Genomic DNA, 24,964 nt, shown 5'->3' with positions numbered 1-24,964 from the left:
CTGGGTACAGATTTCTCAGGATCTATGCACCCAATTTGCGTGAAAATGTAATCACATGTCAGTTTCATCTGCATTTCTTCTTGGTGTAGCAATTTTAATGGCCAGTAGTGTAACATTGTGGGTTCCCCGTTACCTTATACAATTGGAGTTTAATTTTAGGGTTGACATCCTTACTCTTCAGAAACGGAATCAATGACCTGGTCATCTTCTGGGCTGCCGTCTTCTTGCCGTCGATATTCTGCGTAAAGAGCAATTTTTTGTCAAAGTAGACACCGAGGTACTTCACTCCCGGCGACCATGGGATAAATTGGTAAGCTATTTGGAGTCTGTCGTTCAGAACTGGTTTCCGCCGTGTGAACAGAACGGCTGCCGTCTTCGTCGGGTTGATCGTTAGCTTACTTTGCAGTGTCCAGCATTCCATTACAGCAAATTAGCGTTGTATCCTAGCGATTAGCTGGTCCATGTGTCGTCCAGTCGTCAGAATGGCCGTATCGTCCGCATAAAAACTCGCCGTAACGAGGGGGGATGTCATTTATATATAAGTTGAAAAGCAGAGGCGAAATGACAGAGCCCTGCGAAATTCCTGCGGAGATCAGTTTCATTTCAGAGTGTTTATCGTCGACTCAGACATACAGTTTCCTATCCTGCAGAAAGTTGTCTATGAGTCCAATGCAACAATCCGCAATAGGGGTAGTTCAAAAATGGTTCAAATGGCTCTGAGCACTATGGGACTTAACATCTATGGTCATCAGTCCCCTAGAACTTAGAACTACTTAAACTTAACTAACCTAAGGACAGCACACAACACCCAGCCATCACGAGGCAGAGAAAATCCCTGACCCCGCCGGGAATCGAACCCGGGAACCCGGGCGTGGGAAGCGAGAACGCTACCGCACGACCACGAGATGCGGGCTAATAGGGGTAGTGCGATGTAGTTTGACGATAAGGTTGGGCCGCCACACATTATCGTAAATTTTTTCGATGTCAAGGAATACACCAGTCGTGAAGTGCTGCTTGTTGTATCCTTCTTGTATCCGTTCGGTGATCCGTAGAAGTTGAAGTTCGGCAGATAACTTGTCCTTGAAACGAATTGTTTGGGTCGTATAACATCATGCGCTGTAAGCGTGTCATGAAGCCTCTTCAACAGCAACCTCTCGAGCACCTTGCGAAGGGCCGGCAAGAGGTTAATCTGCCGGTAACTGCTGGGTTCTGCTAGGTCTTTACCTGGATTTGGGATTGGAACTATTTATACCCGTCTTCCATGCCGTAGGAAAATATCCCTGCAGGAGACAGCTGTTGAAAATTCGGGTAAGCAGTACAGTTGGCTTCCTGGGCAACTGTCTCAAATCGGTGTTGCTTATGGAGTCATTATTCCGAGTCTTCTGGATAATTTTACGGATCTCTGCTGGTGTGGTGAGTTGTGGGCGGCTCTGTACAGGCGTAGTACGAAAAGCAGTCCATTCTACTGTAACGACGGGTTCCTGTTCTTGCAGGCGGACGTCATTCACGGGGGTCGCTGGTGTAGACACCTGTTCTTGGTAAGTCGTAGGATACAGCTCCGACTGGGCGAGTTCGTCCTAGAGGAGGCCATCTGGTCCTCTGATGGCCCGTTTAGGTGGCCGCTGGTGTCGTATGTTCTTGGGCATTCGTTCTTGGTTCTAAGTAAGAATTCATATATATTATCTTTCCAGATCTGCTGTCGCCACTCGGCCACTCTCCTGTACAGTTCTCGTGTTAAGACGTGTGTTTCTCGTCGATCGATCGGGTTTCTGTAGCGGAGCCAACGTCGCCTGCTCCTGTTTCTCTGTGTCTTTAGTTCTTGGAGTAGAGGCGGGAACTCGTCGAAAGCTACTACAGGGTAGACCGTGTAAGTAGTCGCCCTCCGTTTGGCTTCTCCGTCAAAGTTTGTACGGCGATGTCGATGGCTTCCGGTGTTGAAACGTCCTGCGTCGGGCAGATACTATTGTCAACATACGTCCGAAATTGACCCCAGTTCAGAGTTTGTGATGTGGGGGGGGGGGGGGGGGCGGAAGGTTGGCCGTTGCGTTTTCCACTATGCTGAGAACAGGTCGGTGGTCCGACGAGGGATCGTCGACGCTGCGGAGCTGGAGATTCGTCTCAATGTTTTTGATGAGAGCCATATCTAAGACGTCCGCTTCTTGCCGATCGAAGTAAGGAATCCGTGTGGGCTCTCGTGGACCATGGACTGTAATGACCAGTTCTTCTTCCATGGCAATCAAAGTTCGTCCACGAGGGTTCGTAGGCCGGGAATTCCACGCGACGTGCTTGCTATTAAGGTCACCTCCTACGAAAATTTTGTCAAAACTGGTGAAGAAATTCCGTAGGTCGTCAGGCACCAGATTTTTACCGGGGCTGTTGTACGCCGCGATGAAAGTGATGTTGCCTGCCGCCGGTAAAACCGTTACTGCTGTTGCCTCCAGATATTGGAGGTGTGGTAGTGTTTCATGATGGTGCCGCAGTTCCCTTTTACGGGCCTTTCTGGATACAGAATATGTTCGGCTGATGCCCTGGCCAGCACATTCTCCAGATCTCTCACCAACTGAAAATGTCTGGTCAATGGTGACCGAGCAACTGGCTCGTCTCAATACGCCAGTCACTACTCTGGATGAACTGTGGTATCGTGTTGAAGCTGCATGGACAGCTGTATATGTACACGCCATTCAAGCTCTGTTTGACTCAATGCCCAGGCGTATCAAGTCCGTTATTAAGGCCAGAGATGATTGTTCTGGGTACTGATTTCTCAAGATCTATGAACCAAAATTGCGTGGAAATGTATTCACATGTCAGTTCTAGTATAATATATTTGTCCACTGAATACCCGTTTATAATCTGCATTTCTTCTTGGTGTAGCAATTTTAATGGCCAGTAGTGTAGTTCTTGGTATGGTAAATAGTAACAGGAAGGACTTTGCGTAGTCAGTTCCGGCCAGAGCCATCTGTCCCCTCTTTATCTGCTTCTAGATTGACGTCACTCGTCTGGTCCATAGGTTCTGGAACATCCGTAGTACCTTCAGTCGCAACATCCGCATAACGGTTGGAAGTTTTCAGTTCTTCTGGATGTTGTCGCTTCCGAGATTTGTTCTGCTTAGGAGAAGCGTTGAGTTGTTTTCTTTTCCCCATCTTGTGTCTAATTCGCTGAATAACTGTCAACAGATGTCCGTACAATCGTCTTGTGCACTGAAAACGACGCCAGGGCACCTATCAAACGGGCTAGTGTTTGCCGGATAGTTTCACGTCTATAATCGCAGTGTACACGGTCACGGACGGTGTAGTACGGCACAGAGATGACGCCTACAAGACTCTCTGTGGTGGAGGGCCATAAGAATATTAGAAGCAGGGCAGTCGCAAACTGATGAGGCCCGATGGCGTAATGTGAGTCGTTCTGTTGTTTCTCGGGTGTGGCGACAGTTTATAGAGACCGAAACAGCGTCCCAAAGATCAGAACAGGGCCGACCACGTGTAATGTGAGAAAAAGAGGATCGTTGTTTGGATGTAAGGAAACGACAGTACCACCTTAGTACTACACGGTTCCTGACATCTGGCCTCGCACCATCCACTGGATGTGTTGTATCGAGACAATCGATGTCCTGAAAGCTTGGGCAGAGTATTCTTTACTGTCGGAGACCTGCTGTATGTGTATCTCTGGTGCGTCTTTACAGTAGGGAAAGCCTAAAGTGGAGTCATGAACATGCCCCCTGGGCGGTCGAACAGTGGGCTAACCTTCTTTTCACAGATCAGTCCCGATGTGGTCTGGAAGGTGATTGTCGACGCAATCGCACCTGGAAAGAACGAGGAGGATCACTAATGGTGTGGGTAGGGATTATGTTGACCACATGAACACTTCTTCATGAACTTTTATGGGTGAATCGGCAAGGTTTAATCGCTGTCAGGTATCGTAACGAGATCTTGGGACCTCATCTGAGGTGTTGCGAAGTGGTGCGGGCCCAGACTTCGTATAAATGGACGATAGTGAATGAGTGATCGACCTCTTAGAGCAAGAGCGGTTGATGTTTTCTTCGAAGCATGGCGTGGCGTGCTCGCTCTCTCGATTTGAATCTCGTATAAGCACGTCTGGGGTTCACTAGGGAGACAGGTTGCATCACGTCAGCATCCACCAACCACTCTCCAAGACTTGCGAGCAGCTCTGCAGGAAGAATGGGTATTATTGCCTCAACATGAGACTGATGATATCATTCACCACATACCCGTCGTTGTCAGGCCTGCACTGCTGCCAGAGGTGGTCACACCCCATACTGAGCACATTAACCAGTTGTAGAAATGTGTGTGTGTTCAAATTCGTTAATTTGGAGAAAACGAAAACATTCTTATCTACAGTTGTGCAAATTGCAGTTGTTTACGTTCTGTGTTCTTTACATTGTTTCTACTGTACAAACACCTGTTTATACTGCTTTGAGGCAAAATTTGCCTTTCTTCATCTGGGCGGTCAGTTGCTAAATAGTTGCGGGTCTATTCGGGCACATACATCTCCGCAGCTGTCGTTCACCCCCCCTCCCCCCCTCAAGCCAATCTATAGCTCGTGGTACACCACAGTTCCTTGGAGCCGGTTTTGGATAGTGTCCTTTTGCCGTGCAAAGTATACTTTAACCACTGCGGCACGCGATCAGTTCACGAACATAGCCATTTCGTGTATGCTTACACCACTGGCTCGAAACCCAAAGACCATATCTTTTTGGACGTCAGATAAATCGCTCTGTTTCCGCTTTACGACAACGACTGCAATGTTTGCCACCCTCCACACCCCCACGACACGCTTTATATATCCTCCACTGCTAGTACTGCCACCTGTCGAATGTGAATGGCCGGCCGCTGTGACAGAGCGGTTCTAGGCGTTTCAGTCCGGAACCGCGCTGCTGCTACGGTCGCAGGTTCGAATCCTGCCTCGGGCATGGATGTGTGTGATGTCCTTAGGTTAGTTAGGATGAAAATAGGGGACTGATGACCTCAGATGTTTAGTCCCATAGTGCTTAGAGCCATTTAAACAATATAAACGCACATCAGTGACGGAACAGGACACGACTGGCCCGCGACAGCACCGACTGTGGTACTACACTGTTACTTCCGGGCGTGTGGCAGAGAACTTGAGCGGCTGGGATGGCGGAAGTTCTTGGACGACGATCTCATGCTGCTAGTTGAGATTCTGGACAAAGAATAAGGAAAACAAGTGAAAAAATGGTTCAAATGGCTCTGAGCACTATGGGACTTAACAGCTGTCATCAGTCCCCTAGAACTTAGAACTACTTAAACCTAACTAACCTAAGGACATCACACACATCCATGTCCGAGGCAGGATTCGAACCGGCGACCGTAGCATCATGCGGTTCCAGACTGTAGCGCCTAGAACCGCTCGGCCACCACGGCCGGCAACAAGTGAAAAAATTCGCCAAGTTTGAGTAGGACTTGCACACTGAGGATGCGAACCCAACTCAAACTTGATCCAAAGTTGTGGTCTTCAGTCCACATACTGGTCGGATGCAGCTCTCCATGCTACTCTATCCTATGTATCCTATGTAAGCTTCTTCATCTCCGAGTAACTACTGCAACCTACGCTTTTCTGAATATGATTAGTGTATTCATCTCTTGGTCTCCACTCTTCCCTCCAGTACTAAACTGGTGATCCTTTCACGCCTCAGAACGTGTCCTACCAACAGATCCCCAGTCAAAATGTGCCACAAATTCCTCTTCTCCCCAATTCTATTCAGTACTTCCTCATTAGGTACGTGGTCTACCCATCTAATCGTCAGCATTCTTCTGTAGCACCACATTTCGAAATCTTCTATTCACTTCTTGTCATACTATTTATCGTCCATGTTTCACTTCAATACATGGCTACACTCCATATAAATACTTTCAGAAAGGAATTCCTGACACTTAAATCTATACTCGGTGTTAACAAATTTCTCTTCTTCAGAAACACTGTCCTTGTCATAGCTAGTCTACATTTTATATCCTCTCTACTTTGACCATCATCAGTCATTTTGCTCCCCAAACAGCAGAACTCATCTACTATTTAATGTGCCTCATTTCCTAATCTAATTCCCTCAGAATCACCTGATTTAATTCCACTACATTCTATTATCGTCGTTTTACTCTTCTTGATGTTCATCTTATATCCTCCTTTCAAGACATCATTCCATTCAACTGCTCTTCCAAGTCCTTGCCATAATATGAAGCAAGTAAACAAGATTTCGGCAACTGTCTATTAATTTGTATTCAGTTTTTTTAACTTTCGTTATCAAGCACATCGGTGCAACTCATAAGCATACTACGTCATGATACAGTTGGGGCAACACCGACAGACATCCAGACACTCATGCACGACAGAGGAACTGGAATTGAGGGTTGCAAAGGAATAGCAAAAATACTTATAACAAAACAACGTAGTGCCTCAGGAATTTTCTGTTAGTTAACTTTTTAATTTTACAGTAATTTCTTTTGTATGCGAGGCCTGTTGAAAAAATTCCGGAACTTTGTCCACAACGTTTTTCTACTCTTACCTTACTGTGCATGGTCTCCTCCGAAATACTCTCTTCCACAACTGACATACCGCTCCCAACGCCGTTTCCACTTCCGGAAGTAGTCTTGGTTCGTCTCTTGCTGAGCGCCGTCTGCGAATCTTCTTTAATCTGGTCTATCGTAGCAAATCTTTGTCCTTTCTTTGCAGATACTTTGGAAATAAATAAGTTAGCAGGGGCCAGGTCTGGAGAGTACGGAGAACGAGACAGCACAGTCACTTCGTTTTTTGTGCAATAGTCACGCATAAACAGGGATGAATGCGTGGATGCGTTATCGTGATGCAAGAGCCATGGATTTCGCCACATTTCGGGCCGTCTCCTACTCTCATTTTCTTGCAGGCGTTGCAACACGTCCCAGTAGCGCTATCGATTAGCAGTTTGTGTCTGTGGCCCGAATTCACGATGAACTAATCAAAATGTTCAAATGTGTGTGAAATCTTATGGGACTTAACTGCTAAGGTCATCACTCCCTAACTTACACACTACTCAACCTAAATTATACTAAGGAGAAACACACACTCATGCCCGAGGGAAAACTCGAACCTCCGCCGGGACCAGCTGCACAGCCCATGACTGCACCGCCTCAGACCGTTTGGCTAATCCCGCGCGATGAACTAATCCTTCAAAGTCAAAGAAAACTATCAGCATGTCTTGATCTTGGAGAACCCTATCCGACCCCCATGTGAAGATCGAACCTTGCTCTCAACGTCATAACCATAGAACCACGTCTCATCACCTGTTATGATTCTCTTAATGAACATCTCGTTCTTATTTGCGCGATCCAAAAGCTCTTCACAGATTGCGAGGCGAAGGTCTTTCCGTTCTTGACTCGGCAGCAACACGATGCATTCCAAGATGCTGTGTCAGAATTTTATGACATGATGCAACTGAAATGTTACGTTCTTCTGCAGTTTCTCAGATAGTCAGTCTTCTGTTGGCCGCAGAATGTAGTTGACGTTATTGGCTTGAGCCTCGTCGGTAGACGTCGAAGGGCGCCCTGGGATGAGGATCATCTCTATCTTCCGTTCGGCCATATTTAAACCGTGTGAACCATTAGTAACGCCGAGTGCGACTTAACCAGTCTCACCGTAGGCTTACTGCATCATTTTGTGTGTCTCTGTGAAGGTTTTTTTGAGTTTCACACAAAATTTAATGCAGAAGCTTTGCTCTTCTAACTCTGCCATCTCGAAATTCGCAAAATATACGACACAATGTTCTATTCAGTACAGCACTGAACAATGACGAACAGACATACAACAATGAAACTTCCGACAATCACACATCAAAAACAGGCGCGTGCAGTGATGCCAACCGCATTTCGCTCCAACGGACCATTGGCGCGAAATTACAAATGTTCCGCAATTTTTTGAACAGACCGCGCACAAGTACCAGAATCAAAAATGCTGCTATCGTAGCACAAAAAGGCGAATATGTCCTGGACAGAGTTAGCGATGTAAAAGATGGAAACTAGCTTTTCGAGTTATTTCCCAGCTTCATACACATTTAAATCAAAACATCTCGACATTCTGGAGCTATTTTACTTGTTAGTATTAGTGCTGTCTCATGTAATATAACGCACCATGTCAAGTAAAGTAACGTGATACATGTTATGTCCTATAAAATGACACATGCCATCATGGCATTTGTGATGTCTTGTAGTATGACACAACGTGTCATGTAAGCTTAATGTGCATTCATGCCCACTCTGGGATACTTCTTGTTATAGATGCAGCCCCACTCTGGAATAGTTCCTGAGCCGGTCGAGGTAGCCGAGCAGTTCTAGGCGCTACAGTCTGGAACCGCGCGACTGCTACTGTCGCAGGTTCGAATCCTGCCTCGGGTATGGATGTGTCTGATGCCCTTAGGTTAGTTAGGTTTAAGTAGCGCTAAGATCTAGGGGACTGATGACTTCAGATGTTAAGTCCCATAGTTCTCAGAGCCATTTGAACCATTCAGTAGTTCCTGTTGTACAAGCATCCCACTGTTTAGGAGCGTATACACTTGTGTCTTTTTGTTTTTACATCCCTTACTATACATATAACAGAGGGTAGGTCTAAGAGACCTAAAATGGTTCAAATGGCTGGGTGAGCACTATGTGACTTCACATCTGAGGGCATCAGTCCCCTAGAACTTAGAACTACTTAAAGCTAACTAACCTAAGGACATCACACACATCCATGCCCAAGGCAGGATTCGAACCTGCGACCGTAGCAATCGCGCGGTGCCGGCTCTAAGAGACCTCACTGCACTGGGCAATTAGGTATAATTCATACAAAGGAGTGAATATGTCAATATGTTCAGATTTAAATGACTTTGACGCTGCCAGATAAATCAAGAAGATAGTTCCCTTCTTTTACACCTCTAATTCTGCCCAGGACATGTTAAATTTGTTTGTGCCATGTTTGGACCATTTTTCATACTGCTTCCCAATATTTACTCTATCATAATTTTAACATTATAAAGCCGTAGCTTGGTAACTGATGTAGGTTTTTGATGACTTGGGCGACGACTGATCCGGTATAGGATTTTTATTGTCTTTCGAACCATGTTGTTTACACCGTGGTAACGGATAAACCTTACGCAAAACAACAGGACGACGATTAATTATATGTATTTTTCTACCTCCTTAAAAAATTTGAACTGATTCGCACAAGTCTGAAACATAGAAGTGGCACGCCGGCCGCTCAGCGATTCTAGGCGCTTTAGTCCGGAACTGCGCTGCTGCTGCGGTCGCAGGTTCGAATCCTGCCTCGGGCATGGATGTGTGTGATGTCCTTAGGTTAGTTAGGTTCAATTAGTTCTAAGTGCTTAGAGCCATTTGAATCGTAGAAGTTGCGCGCGTAAAAAGACTATCGAAAAACGTATTCTTTGTACGTGAAATCCGAATAGCGCTAGATTTTTTAAAGCGAGTTTTCAGTTTTATCGCAAGAACGCTGCTTTATTTGTTTGACTTACATTAAATCCTTCCATCGCAAGAAATTCACTTTAGAACGAATTTCACGTGCTACATTTAGCACGTCTTTAAACCACCGTATCTCGACGATGGATACAGATCATTGGATAAAAAATTTCATTTCGAGTTTATCGATTTATCTACCTTCGTACAAAATTTGAAGTGTAAAAGTGGGGTGCTTCAAGTACCTCCCAGAAAAACATTAAATCATCGTATCTTGACAACGGGTAAATTGTATAGGATAAAAAAAAGTGGAAATGCCGAAAAAAATTGTTTTCACTATATCCCTTCAAGTTTAAAGTGTAGAAGAATCGCGGTTCAAAAATCTCTTACGAAACAGTCTTTTTTGCACGTAAAATCCAAACAGAGCAGTAAAATCTGTCTTAGACCAAGGACAGATACAGCAGTGAACCGTATGTGAGCCATCAGTCTCGCTCCAGTCCAGAGTGATTCAAGTGTGATTGTTTTTGCATATAAAATCCGGAAGATGTACATATAAATGGAGCCACTAGCTGAGCATTAATTTCAGCCCAATTAAAATCTGTTGCAAAAAGATTTAATCGATTCGCACAATTTGACAGGGCGCCAGCTCCGGTTCGTCGTTCGAACCTTGCTTAATATGCTGCAGAATAGGTACAGCAAGACAGATGTTCGAATGGCTATACAAGTGGCCGCTGCTCCGGGCAAAACCAAAATCTTTTTACTCCATGCTACTAGTTTAAATAGGAACCGAACACCAAGTTCCCCTAAACTCGATTCTGCACGCAGCCTTTCGTTAATTGTGAGTATTCATTATTTAAAAACTGTGATTATGATAATGATAGTGAAAAATATCATAAAAATGTAGTAGAAATATTTGAAGATAGTAACTGTTTTCGAAAGAACAGATACCATTGATGACCATGCAGCTTCTCTAGAATAAATGATAATTAATTGAAACCCACAGCTGCCGACAAATTTTGTTGATATACTTCCATGGGGACAGCTGAAAATGTGTGCCCCGACGGGGACTCGAACCCGGTATCTCCGGCTTACGAGACATCTTTTTTTTTCTTTAAAAAAAATCTAGTTTCGTTCGCTTTTGTTCGAGCGGACGTCGTAAGACATCCATTTAAATTCGTTGTTGATTCATTAACTCAGTTTTTTATTACAGAGGGCAGCTAACCCTCTGACCGAAATCCATCTGAGCCACCGAGGACACAGACGAATAGCGCAACTGAGGGACTTATCCCTTGCATGCTTCCCGTGAGACCCACATTCCCAAACTGTCCACAATCTACATACTCTACTACTCTTACAGGAATCGTCGCCTTACTGTGCGCGATCAATGAATGGATGGGCAAATATCTATTAGGTACTTTACGTATGTAGATTGTGGACAGTTGGGAATGTTGGTCTCACGGGAAGCTTGCAAGAGATAAGTGCCTGCAGTCACGCTATTCATCTGTGTCCTCGGTGGCTCAGATGGACGCCGGGACGGTAGCTTAGCGTGTTCGGTCAGAAGGTTAGCTGCTCTCTGTAATAAAAATGGTTCAACAACGAACTTAAACGGATGTCTTACGACGTCCGCGCCGAGCAGATGCAATGAACAAAAGCGAACAAAATGAGATTAAAATAAAAAGAAAAAGACAGATGGATGGAGCGTCTGCCATGTAAGCAGGAGATCCTGGGTTCGACTCCCGGTCTGGGCACACATTTTCAGCTGTCCCCATCGAGGTACATCAACAACACCTGTCGGCAGCTGAGGGTTTCAATTAATTATCATAATGTAGTAGAAAGGCTGGCAAACTCAGGGTATTTCGTACTGTATAGACTCCAAAGAATTTGTTTGTATGCAGACAGCAATACCGTTGAGCGCATGCGCGCGCGGAATCGGTAGCCGAGAGAGATTGGGAAGAGGGTTGCTACTCTTGTATGGTGAGGTACGCACGTGAAGTGGTGGCGATCTAATGCATGACGGAGATTGCCTTCGATATGGTGCTGTAAGCATGGCAAGGCATTATGGAAATGTGAGCGTGCATATACACTGACGAGCCAAAACTTTACGACCACCTGCTTAAGGGCTTGTTTGTCCGTCTTTGGAACGAAATACTTCACTGATTCTGCATATCAGGTATCCATCAGTTTGTTGGTGGGTTTGTGGAGGTAGGTGGCATTAGATGTCTATATCGTAACTCGTGTAAATAACGAGTCGCTGATTTGTGTACGCGGTGTTGGCGCCGGAAAGCGACGCAGATGTATTCCCCAGATATCACGAGAGTTCACTATAATGTTTCTCAGGCCACTGTAGCACGCCGAGACACGGACAATTACCCTGCTGAAATATAACCTCGTCGTCGGGGAAGACATCAACAATAAAGGGATGCAGGTGGTTCGCAGCTGTCAGCGTGTCTTCGATTACTACCACGGGTCCCATGCAAGGGCGAGAGAATGTCTCCCATAGCATAAGGCTGCTCCCATCAGCCTGCGTCCGTGGCACGCTGCACGTTTCGAGCCGCCATTCACCTCGATGACGGCGTTTGTGGAGACGACCATCCACCTAGTGTAGCAAAAATGTGATTCACCTGAAGAGCCGACACGTTTCCATTGGTCGACGGTCGAATCCCGATGGTCCCGTGCCCACTACAATCGGAATTGACAATGGGGTTGGATCAACATGTGAACATGTAGGGGTGGTCTGCTGCAGAGCTCCATTTTCAACAATGTACGATGAACGGTGTGCTCGAAACACTTGTGCGTGCACCAGCATTGTGCTCTTTCGCTAGAGATACCACAGATCACCATCTATCCTACTTTACGCAGCAGACAAGCCTCAGAATCTCACATTCCTTGAAGAGAATTGGACGTCCAACCATTTAGCGCCTAGTTCTAGTTTCACTGTCTTTATATATGCGCAGATGCTCACGACAGTAGCACGTGCACCTTCTATCAGCTTCGCCGTCGTATATCTCAGTGCATTTCCCCATTTGCAGCCCATACCTTCGCTACGGTGTTTCCCCGTCCGCGTCTGCTTCGCTTGCATACTTTTGCTATCGCATCACGTACACGCAAAGCTACCAGGCTACCAACGTCGCGGTGGGCAGTGTTCATAATATTCTGGCTGATCAGTGTACCTGGAAACAATACAATGCACAGGGTTATTCTAAATAATGGACCCATTTTCCCATTTTCAAAACTTCGTATTTATTCAAGTACAAATCCAAAATGAACAAGCTTTATACCAATGGAAAGAGGAAGTTTCAAAGTATTTTTTCATAATATTTTACATCAGTTTAAAAAATTTCATAATTTGTAATAATTTGTCATTGAGGTTGAGAGCCTGCACAAGTTTAATCGATAGGGCTTGTACAGCAAACGTCGTCTCAGAACTTTCCATACAGTGGGTTGGGATATTCCAAGTTCTCTTCTGGCTATATTGGTAGACTTAATGGGACTGCGCACGAAAGGTTCTTGATTCCGTCGGACATCATTCTCTGAGAAACGCGGTCAGCCTGTGCTTTTTCCTTTGCACACACTCCCAGTGTGTTTAAATTGCTTAAACCAACGGCTAATGCTTTTACGAGGTGGTGGCTGAATACAGAATTTGGTACGAAATGGCCACTGAACTGCAATTTGCGACTCACTTTTCGCGAACTCGAGAACGCAGAAAACCTTCGGGTCCACAGTTTCCATCTCACTCACGGCTCAGAGTGAAAGGGAATGACGGCCCTTTTGCCGCGCGCGAACCCTACTGGCCGTTTCTGAATCCATCAACGCCCGCCCGACGGCGACCGCCAAAAACTTTGAAACTTCCTCTTTCCATTGGTATAACGCTTGTAGATTTTGGATTTGTACTTTAATACATGCGAATTTTTGAAAAAGGGTCCATCATTCAGAATAACCCTGTATATAAGAAGAAATGTTAATTGAAGAAGAGAATTGTGTGACAGACAATAAGAAATTCAGCCTTCAGTTCCAAGGTTAATTTTTTTTTAGTTTACCTAGGTTTCGATGCCAAATATGGTATCTTCTTCAGAACAAAAATTAAATTATTTTGTGGGCCAACCGTTGGCCATGTCACAGAATCAAACTAATACAGAATAAAGACGCATAATCATGTCTGTCAAGATTATGTACTGGCCTGGCGTAGCTCTGACTACGTTTTTAGTATTGACAGGCATAATCTTATGATTATGCGTCTTAATTCTGTATTAGTTTTATTCTGTGACATGGCCAACGTCACAGAATAATTTGATTTTTGGTCTGAAGACGATACCATTAATGGCATCGAAACCTAGGTAAACTAAAAACCAAAAAAAAAATTACCTTGCAACTGAAGGCTAAATTTCTTATTGTCTGAACAATTCACGGTTGTTAAAGCGCTGCATTATGTTAAAGAATTGTGTGACTCAAAGTTATTAAAAGCTACACATTGTTAAAAAAGGTCTGTCGTCGATAATGGTCGTTACGAAATACATTACGTCGCACCAGATCAAGCCAGTCATCTTTTTGGTTATGTACACGACATAGTAGTTTCACTACTCAACATTAGCGTGTTTATTTAATCGAACCATAAACCTTGTGAGTGCTGCTCCCAACATAAATACCGAGGGAATCACAAGTAAAAGACATAATTCAGTGAAGATAAAAGTAATTTCATTTGTATGTAAATTAAATGAAGTAATTCATGAAATCAGGTGCAGTAGCAATTAGAGTTCGTTGTCCATTGTAGTGCCTCTAATGCAGCCTGTCATTAAAGTAATAGTTATTTCACCGCGAAGTTCTGATGCTGTATCAACTAAAGAGACTTTTAAAATTTTATGTTATGTGTTTTGCAAATATTTCATGTAATTTTGATTTTCGTAGGATTGGTGTGGCCAAAATACTTGTTGTTAGTTAGCGAAGTCATTACGAACTTTTCTGAGGTAATAATTATTACGAAATAGTAATTATTCTTGAGTATCTGCTTCACGAAACCTGGCAACGGATAGGATTACAGAGAGTAATGTCATTCAGAGCACTTCGCGTCACGTGTTGCTAGCTAGTAACTACTATTAGTTCCGATCAGTTACAAGTAATATCCATCCATTTCTAATTAGCTTAACGCTGTTCACATCATAGGTGACATTTACATTCGCAGTTGCGCATGTGCTTTTTTGTCCCACTTCTGCTTTCCTACACATTTGTGATAATTACGTAATTTCAAATGCATTTCAGTCGCTAACAAACACTAACTTTTGCTTGTTTTTGGGCTGGCCACCGTAATTAATTAATCTGAAATCTAAATTTCATACAATCACTTACTTATTCAAAATTATAGCTAACAAGAGTAATCCATTTAACTTATTACAAAATTTCTTTTTCGATCGTTGTTGTACACGATGAGTATATGTGCAATAGCGATGACGTCATACTTATCTGTATTCTCTCGCTTATCATTGTTCTTTGGAATCAATGCCTTTCCCTGTTAAATAAGGAACGTTAGTGCACGTGTCACTCGAATAATTAATATACTCGACAGTATAAATATGTTATACACTTTGTAGTATATACGAGTAGTAATAATTATAATAATTATTATTATTTTTATTATTGATAATAAAATACAATATTGCATTATATTTATATAACCCAGGAATTTTGACCTAATTTAAATCTGGCACCACTCCAAAGATGAATGAGACTGATATACGGGATATTCAAAAAAGTGTCAAATAATTTGAGACGTGGTAGTACTCATCGAAACAAGAAAAATAAGTCCAATAAACATAGGCCTGGAAACGCTTACTTTCTGCGATAATCACGTGTTTACAGGAGGTGCTCAACGTGATGTCCATTCACGACCAAACACACCTCTGCCCTCTGGCGTAAGGAATGACGCATCCTTTGGAGCATACCTGGTTGTTGTTGTACCTCCTGGCTCGCTTCGCAGACGCGACCCTGTAGTGTATGCACATGGTTGATCGGTGTGGGGTAGACCAATTCTTTAGAGTGCCCTCTTAACCAAAAGTCTAGGGGATTGAGTTCTGCCGAAAGAGCAGGCCATTCTGTACCATTGTCCATCCCCCTCCCGACCAATCCAGCAGTCCTGAACTGTCTGCACCAGGTGTTCGCGCACATTTTGATGGAAGTGTGCTGGTGCGCCGTCATGCAAGAAACACACTTGTATTGGTTGCTGCATGGCACAGCTTCCACCAAGGTAGGCAATACGTTAATGAGAAAGTCCAGATAACATGTCCTAGTTAACTTTTGTGGTAGCAAGTATGGACTATTAATGTATTGCCAGGTACGACTGCCCATGCGTTGTTTGAGAATTGGTGCTGCTGCCCTCTTTCCTGAATTGCTTGGGGATTTACATCTGCCCATACCTGATGGTTATGGAAATTCACATCTATTGTGAACCCTGCCTAATCGATAAATGAAATCTTGGATGTGACAAGTGGATCTGCGCCACACTTCTGCATCAACCAGTGACAGAACCGCCCTCAGCCATGGTGATTTGGGCAGCAGCACCAATTCTCAACCAACACATGGGCAGTCATACCTGGCAATACATTAATAGGGTCATACTTGCTACCACAAAAGTTAACTGGGACCTGTTATCTGGACTTTCTCATTAACATATTGCCTACCTTGTTGGAAGCTGTACCATGCAACAACGAATACAAGTGTGTTTCTCGCATGACAGCCTTAGGCCTTAGGGCCTAGGGCCTGAACTCGCTGTAGGTGAACTCGTTGTAGGTGATATGGGTACAGAAATTTTTCATGAAGTGCTCCCCAGATAAGAGGGTGAGACATTCCTTTTGCTGCTGCTAATCATCGCACACTGTTACCTGAGGTTTCTTCCAACGAATGTGAAATGTCCCCTTAGAAAAATTAATGAATGACTGTGCTGATAAACCTCTTACATTATTTGCTTTTCAAACAGCTGAACAAAACTGAACGTACTCAGACATTACTCTCTTTACTTATTCTGATCAACTCTAAACTGACACACAATATTTTTAGCGCAACGTAATCTGACTTTTAATAATCCCTACAAAAGAATGGCCCTGACTAACAATAACCTATACCTTTCATGAATCACTTACTTAACAGAGTAATACAAAGTGAAATTCAGTAGCACTATGTGTGGCAATCAGCAGCAGCAAATGCAATAACTTATATCTAAACATGACAAAGCTCAAGCAGAAAAAATATTACAGTAAAGATAGCCATGTCTAATACCTATGTCACATCTTAACATTAGAGTGATGCATCACGATAAATTATTCTATGAAACAAGTTACCCAGTCATCGAAAAACATTATGTATGCAATTCCTATGAAGGGAAATGTCTTTTTGTGCTCCCTCGTTTTTTTTGGAAGTAGATCATAAAATTATTATTTACTGGATCTGTAGGCATAAAATATCTATATTAGTACATCTATTAAATTTTATTTTAACCAATGCTGCAGTGCAACTAGAAACTAGATATTAAACGAAATGAGCAAATATATACAAAGCAATGTGTAAAACATCATTCACTAGGCAAATGGCGTCTCCAACGGCAGTAAAAAAATCTCTCAACTAGAAAGACAATAGATGTAAAAATGTTTCTCATCATTTCATTAGGCATTTTAGTAAATATCACAAATTAAGAGCTCCACAGTGTAATCATATGTTTTCAAGTTCGAGTGTGTCGTATTTGCGATGCTTTCTACAAAGAAATGTCAATAGCGAGGATAATGGCCTCCTTTTTTTTCCACCTGTGCCTCTGAAAGGCACAGCTTTTTTTTCCAGGTGACTGTCGCATAGCTTGGCGCCTACAGCGTATTACATCAAGGTCACTTAGCCTTTCTTAACGAAATATTTCTGACAGCAGTTTGCTACAATGACAGTTGGTACAAATAAAATTTCACAAGTCGAGAAATTACAGTATAAATGTGTAGAAACATAATCTTATAAATATAACAGTGTCCAAAAAATTTTCGCCGGCATTGTGATACATTCACGGATTTACACACATTTCATAACTCTTTAAGTACAATTCTTAGCTTATTGATCATAAACATACATCAACAGCATAATACACATTGCCATCGTAATAATAACATCATAACAGATCAATCACATCTCAGAATCGTCGCAGCTTCTCTCAATAATTTCAAGACCTTCAATAAAGTCATCTACCTCAAATTTACTTCAAAAATCATGATCCCTTACCAAATACATCATTCAAAGCTCTCATAGTATCACAATAGTTCCGAAAAAATATGAACAGTTCACAAAGTGCAGACAAAATACAATTTCGTAAGTGTGAAGTTATCCAACTGTGTAACTGCATAAACATCTGTCACTGATGCAATAAAAAAAATGTTTGTCTCTCTCAGTTAAATGACCAGATAGCTGTTTAATTCTGTCTTACAGAAATATGGTGCCGATGTGTAAAGTTGTATAACCAAATACCATGTTAGCTAGGGCTCCTTGTGCTTGCCAAACACATGGTACACAAAGTAGGCGTGTACCCCCCTGAGGATTAATGTAATTATACCATCAGGTGTTACAGATTACAGCAATGGAATGAAATGTATCACGGAAAACCTTTGTATCTTTATGATTCAAAAATCTTTAAAAATAAAATTAATCACTCAAATACGTGTCCTTTAGTGCTAAACTGTGCGTCTTGTTGTAAGATAACCCCTGTCATTATTAACGGTAAAAATGTGCCAAGTGTCATAATTATCGTCGTCCATAAGTGACGTTCTGTAGAAGCCAATGTACTTACCTTGTAATAAAAAAATGTGGAATGCTATGCATATAGATATCTTAGTTATTAGGCTTATTGCTGTGATGAAGTAAGTACTGTACTGTAACGTGTTGTTGTCCTATGGAAAAGGCTGTCTCATTGTAGCTATACCACAAACGTTACTACTAAAACATGTTTTGCTTTCCAGAATAATACAGAAAAACTATGCAGATATAAAACAGATACAGCACAAAAGCAACAATGTAAATTGTGTCACACATTAGTAGCGTCATGATATAATCCTGTAGCTGTCACAGAAACCAAATACTAAGTCATCTTTAATCTCACAGAAAGTACTTCAAATAAAGAATGTCTTTTCAAGTAAACCAAAATGTTGCATTTAAATCTCATTAGCAGTATATGTTCTAAGTATGTAAGCCTTATAGTCGTTACGTAATCGTGCAACTAACAAGCAAGAATGTACACACAATAACACTGTGTCATCTGTTCACTAAAACAATGCATTCGTAATTACTGTCAAAATATGTTCCCTAGGTTCTTGACTGGATAGTTAACTTTAAAATATAGTTGCATGTTAACAGTTTCTAAGTGTGACAAAGAGTACTAGTAACGTGAAGTGAAAAATTTTATAGCAAAGACTAAGGTAAAAAAACAGATTATCTCTCAATAAACGGTTTTACATGTGAAATGTGGTGCAATCCTTTACTTTTCCTAGTGCGCAGAGGCTCAACTTGAACGCCATTATCATGCGATATACGTTGGTAAGAAATGCCAAAATTTTCTCAAGGCTAGCGTGTATGTTATTTTTCTCTGAGCCAGCCAGCGCACGTGGCTGCCTGCAGTGCAAGTCATTGTCTGTCTCTTTGTTGGCGCGCGTCGTTATTGGGATTCGGAGGTCTAACTTCTACAAATTCACCTTGTCGAGAGAGCCCTCCCCTGTTTGAATCTCGCCATTTCTGATGAAATTCAGGTCCGTCGTTATGATTATATCGTCTGTCGTCATGTCGGTAATTTCTGTAATTAATTTCTTGTCGGTCCCGTGGTGGAGAAGTTCTCCCTGAGTCGTAACTGCGCGGAGGACGGAGGACCGTTGTGTCTGAAGTTATTCTGTCTCCCTTGATATTAACTGTTTTGGTTCCCATATTGTCTGTTTCTCTGATTGTCTCTGTCATATTCATTACTACGGAAATAAGATCTTTCTCTGCAACTATTATTCTGCCAACGGTTATCATACGAGTGGTGTCTGTTTTGGTCACGATTTGCGTTGTAAGAATAGCCTTGTCGTGTCCAATTATTATTTCTGTCATCGTGGAATTGTGACAGAAGTGAACTGTAATTGTTGTGCTCCTGTTTTCGCGTTTTGCGATTGTCAGTGTCATTTTCCAATTCTTGTAACAGTCCCTGAAAAGCTTCAATGTCGTCTTTGCAACGTCCTGCCAAAATAATATGTCGTAAATGTTCAGGCAATTTGATTAAGCAAATGCGGATGAGTTCTGAGGGGCTGTATGGGTTTGACAGGTACTGGTTCTTGTGCAACATGTCTTCAAAATATTTCACAGGACCGGAAAATTCAGATTGTTCGAAATATTTCATCATTATGATGCCATGTTTTACTCGGTCTTGTGTAGCTTGAGACCAATATGCTGAGAGGAAGGCATGATAAAATTCTCCTTCACTGTGACAATCGTGAATGACCGATCGCATTCTTACAGCTGGTTCATTCTTTAAATAGCCACACATAAATTCTAATCTGTGCTCCAATGACCAGTTGGAAAACAATGAGAGAATTGATGAAACCACGCTTTTGGATGAATTTTGTTGCCGGAATTCTTAAATGTTTTGAATTTACGTGTAGTAATAAACAGCTTATAGTCAAAATCATCATGTCGGCGAGTCGCATGTCGGCCATTGTTACGTCGTTTCGGCGGTTCCATCTCACAATTCGGTGTACCTTGCCAATTTCTTTCATAATTTCCGAAATACCCTGTATTATTATTTTGTGGCTGTTCCATATTTCTATGTCCCTCTTCCCGTATTGGAGCGCAAGTGTCCTCTGAAATATGTAATTCTTGTGTTACCTGTGTCAACTGATCTTTTACTTCCCGGATTTCTTTTTGGTGTTGCGTATTAATTTGATTCTGATTTTGTTTGAATTTCTTAATTTGTTCGTACTCTTCTGTGTCATTAAAGACGACCGGTCTTGTGTCATTCAGATTATCATCTACCTTCGTAGATAAATTATTTAGCTTATCAGAAAGTTCGACTACTTTCTCTGATAATGAACTAATTTCCTCCATGTGTCTTTCTGGACCAATTGTCAGAGTATCTACTGTGTCATTTTTCCTCAGTTATTGCAAGTAGCGTAACCGAATCGGTAGATGCAACTTTGTCAATTTTAGCCCGCAAGGTCTCGTGATTTTCATGAACAATAGTTTGCAGTTCTTTTATGGCTGCTTCGTGATTCTGTAATGCATCTTCATGCCGCGAAAAAATAGGTTGAAAATGCTCACAAATTTGTATTTTTACGTCATTACAGACATTTTGACATTTCGATCCGATGTTATATAACTCAGTAGTTAAATCTTCACGTGTTTCTTCAAGCGTGGTGTCTAACTTTCGAAGATTTTGTTCCATTGTGTCTAACTTTTGGATCTTTTGCTGTGTTTGATGATTTTGTTCCATTGTGTCTAACTTTTGAAGATTTTGTTCCATTGTGTCTAACTTTTGAAGCTTTTGTCCCATTTGTTGTATTAATTGTAATAACAATGCACTGGTGTCTGAAACATGTTCCTCAGTGCTTTTTGGCAGTGAATTTGCACCGGCAACATTCACATTTTGACAAGCAGATGATGTGTCTTGACTTATTTGAGAAAACGGTGAGGACCCAAAACCTGAATCTACAGTATTTGCGAAATTGAGTCCTGTCATTTCGGATTCCTGAGGCGAGATGTTGCCGACCGATCGATCGATAATGCTTCCCTGTTCACTAATTGTTTCACTGTCCACACCATTATTTGCAGCCCACTCCATTTCCCTATGCACAGTTACCAAATTACTAGTTTGAACATTAGTTAACTCATTACACGGTGGCGCTAACACACTGCTTTCGTCTTCACTGTCATTTCTCAGTTTGCTTTGAAGCCTAGTATTACGTTTTTCACACGCCATTATTGTCACAATATTTCACACGATAACACAGAAAAGCACAGTTTGAAGAGCAAAATAAGAAAACACATTAACATAGCATTGAAAATAATATCTAGTTAATTACTAGTGCAGCTGCGAAATACTTGGTGCAAATTTACATGCATGCCACAACTGTTTTACTGTATAACACTGAAAAACTACAACTACAAAGGAAATTCTCTCTATAATTACACGCTAGCAATAAACAATAGCTACACTAATTACAGAAACTACAAGAAAAAATCAGAAGATTCCAGTGAGGTATCGTGGCAGGGTCGCCATATGAAACGTCCCCCTTAGAAAAATTAATGAACGACTGTGCTGATAAACCTCTTACATTATTTGCTTTTCAAACAGCTGAGCAAATCTGAACGTACTCAGACATTACCCTCTTTACTTATTCTGATCAACTCTTAACTGACACACAATATTTTTAGCGCAACGCAATCTGACTTTTATTAATCCCTACAAAAGAATGGCCCTGACTAACAATAACCTATACCTTTCATTAACCACTTACCTCACAAAAATCTTCGTTACTCAAACTACTGCAATACAGGGTGCGCCAATACTGCTAGCTAAATAAAAGATTCTAACTACTGAAATTACTAACTACTTATAGGCATAGTTAGCAAATGAAATTTTTTGATAAAGAACAAACAATGTATTTACCTTAATAGTGTTCAAAAGTCATAATATATATATCAGTTCATGATATCCAGTCGCGCGACTGCTACGGTCGCAGGTTCGAATCCTGCCTCGGGCATGGATGTGTGTGATGTCCTTAGGTTAGTTAGGTTTAAGTAGTTCTAAGTTCTAGGGGACTGATGACCACAGCTGTTAAGTCCCATAGTTCTCAGAGACATTTGAACCATTTTGAACCATTTGATATCCAGTCTTACAAATTTACTGTGTCTGATGGACACACGTCCAGATCATCCGCTTTCAAAAATCCGCCATTTCTCTCCCCACATCCACCACTGCTGGTGGCTCACCTCCAACTGCGCAACGATTCGCGCTGTTAACAGCGAACTGCCCTCTACAATAGCGAATATTACAACAATGCCAACCAGCCACAGGCTGCACACAGCACAGCCAGTGATTTTCATACAGAGCGCAACATGGCGTTACCAACATAACATCCTAAACAGCCTACTTACAAACGTAGCAGACGCTCCTCTATGTCAGGCGTGCGGATTGTGCGGGGCCTTCCACTGTCAGCCTTCTGGGGTGCAGGGGTACCAGTGCCACTTAGATGCTGGAAAAGTCTGCTGAACAGCTTATCAGAGGGCACTCTACGCTGTGGATATTTTTCAGGGTAGAGGGCAGGGCTCATACCATTTGTTCGTAAAAAAAAGCGCAATAATAGTGAACACATAAGTGAATCTGCGTTTAAACGTGAAAGGGTGACAGTGCTGTACAATAAGGCATACAAACACGACGAAAACTTACGTAGCCTACAGCACAACTCGAACCAGACAACTGCATGCAGGCCATCTAATGGCAGTACTGAGTTAGACGTCATAATATCCTGCCGACACATTTGACGCAGCGCCAGAGCTAATATCCGCTACCAAACGTCGCGCAGCTCAAATGGTTCAAATAGCTCTGAGCACTATGGGACTTAACATCTGAGGTCATCAGTCCCCTAGAACTTAGAACTGCTTAAACCTAACTAACCTAAGGACATCACACACATCCATGCCCGAGGCAGGATTCGAACCTGCGACCGTAGCGGTCGCGCGGTTCCACACTGAAGCGCCTAGAACCGATCGGCCACTGCTGTCGGCAAACGTCGCGCAGCCCTTCCTATAAACCCGTGTTTATCTCGGAACGTATGTTTCCATGAGGATTATCACCTCTCAAAGTATTCGAGACTTTTCTTTCAACGCCCTACGTAAGTGGCACTGAGAAACAGACGACGTAGGTAAAATTGAAGAAAGGTCCACTGCCAGATGCAATCCCTATCACATTGTGTGTGGCTATTTATTAAGTAATGGAAAAGCAGTTTTAATATATGGGAATGTAACGTGGATGCCTAGACCGACGGACATAAGTAAGATCCATTCAGAGGAAATGAGATTTTTAATAACGGTTAAATGATGCACAGGATTAGACAGAATACGTAAAGAAAACATTGCAACAAATTTTAATAATATTGGGGAAAACGTGCATGGCTATAGAAAGAAATGAGAAATTACAAAGAACATATTAACAGAATGAGTGGAATGTCTTGGAAGACTTAGGAAAAGATACGAAGAATTCTAAATGTGAAGTCGGGATGGGCAATTTACCTAGACCATGAATTAAAGAAGAAGAAGAAGAAGAACTAGAAGATGAAAACTAGCTCGTCTTCCAACAGTAATATACTGTAGATCTCTGGAACAATAAACTGAATCCAGTAGTTGCAAGAAAGCAAAGGAAAAGGAAGAGTAGCAGAAGTGATTTACAAAACTACCGCCAAATACCCTTGACAGCCATCTCATGTAGAACCAGCATCGATTCCGAAGACACCGTCAAGGCGAAAACCCAACTCGCGTTTTCCTCCAATAACAACCTGAAAGTCGTGGATCAAGGCTATCAAGTATCACGAAGATGCAGTATTTCTTATGTTTCGAAAAGAATATGACGCAGTACCACACCTACGCTTATTATCGAAAGAAAGATCGTATGGCTTATCAAGCGAAGTTTGGATTGAGAATTTCTAGGTAGGGTGGACGAAGTATGTTATCTTTGATAGACAGACGTCAGTAGCTGTGGAGGTAATTTCAGAGCGTTAGACCCTTGTTATTCAGGCTGTTTACCAATAACCTTACGGACAGAATTAATAATAACCTCAGACTTTAGCTAATGATGCAGTTATACAAAATGTAACTGGTTAGGTGCAGGGATTTGTGTTGGTGATTGAGGACGGTGTACTGAACAACATTACATCAGTAAATGTGAATGTAGCCTGCCGCGGCCGCCGTCACAGTCAATAAAATCTTCTGGGTTTGAAGCCGCGTTGTCAGCTATAAAATTTTTATGCAAGCGTTCGAAGAAACAGCACTCTAGTCCGCACCATTACGCCCAGAATGCTGGCAACGATACGTTTACGACATGTTTGTCATGTGGCCACACGGAGAAGAAGAGCTTCAGAACTTCCACCAGCATCACAGCACACCAGCGCAGCAAAATCCATTTTACCATGGAGATGGAAAAGAACGGGGTATTGCCTCTTCTCGATATGGAAGTTTACCATAAACCTGACGGGAAGTTCGGACACAGAGTTTACAGAAAGCCCACCAACACGGGCAGGTACCTGCATGCATCCTACCACCAGAGCCTACAGGGTCACCGATGAACACAATCTTAAAGCTGAACTACGGAATCTCAGGTCCATCTTTGGAGCCAATGGCTGCCACATGTGGATGATACATAAAACTATGGCGCCAAAGGAGGAGGGCAATAGGGAAGTGCAGAACGAAATGGTTCAAATGGCTCTGAGCACTATGGGACTTAACTTCTGAGGTCATCAGTCCCCTAGAACTTAGAGCTACTTAAA

The sequence above is a fragment of the Schistocerca serialis genome, chromosome 4 (genome assembly GCF_023864345.2).
Source record: "Schistocerca serialis cubense isolate TAMUIC-IGC-003099 chromosome 4, iqSchSeri2.2, whole genome shotgun sequence".
NCBI classification, from domain to species: domain Eukaryota; kingdom Metazoa; phylum Arthropoda; class Insecta; order Orthoptera; family Acrididae; genus Schistocerca; species Schistocerca serialis.
This window is presented reverse-complemented; position numbering follows the sequence as displayed.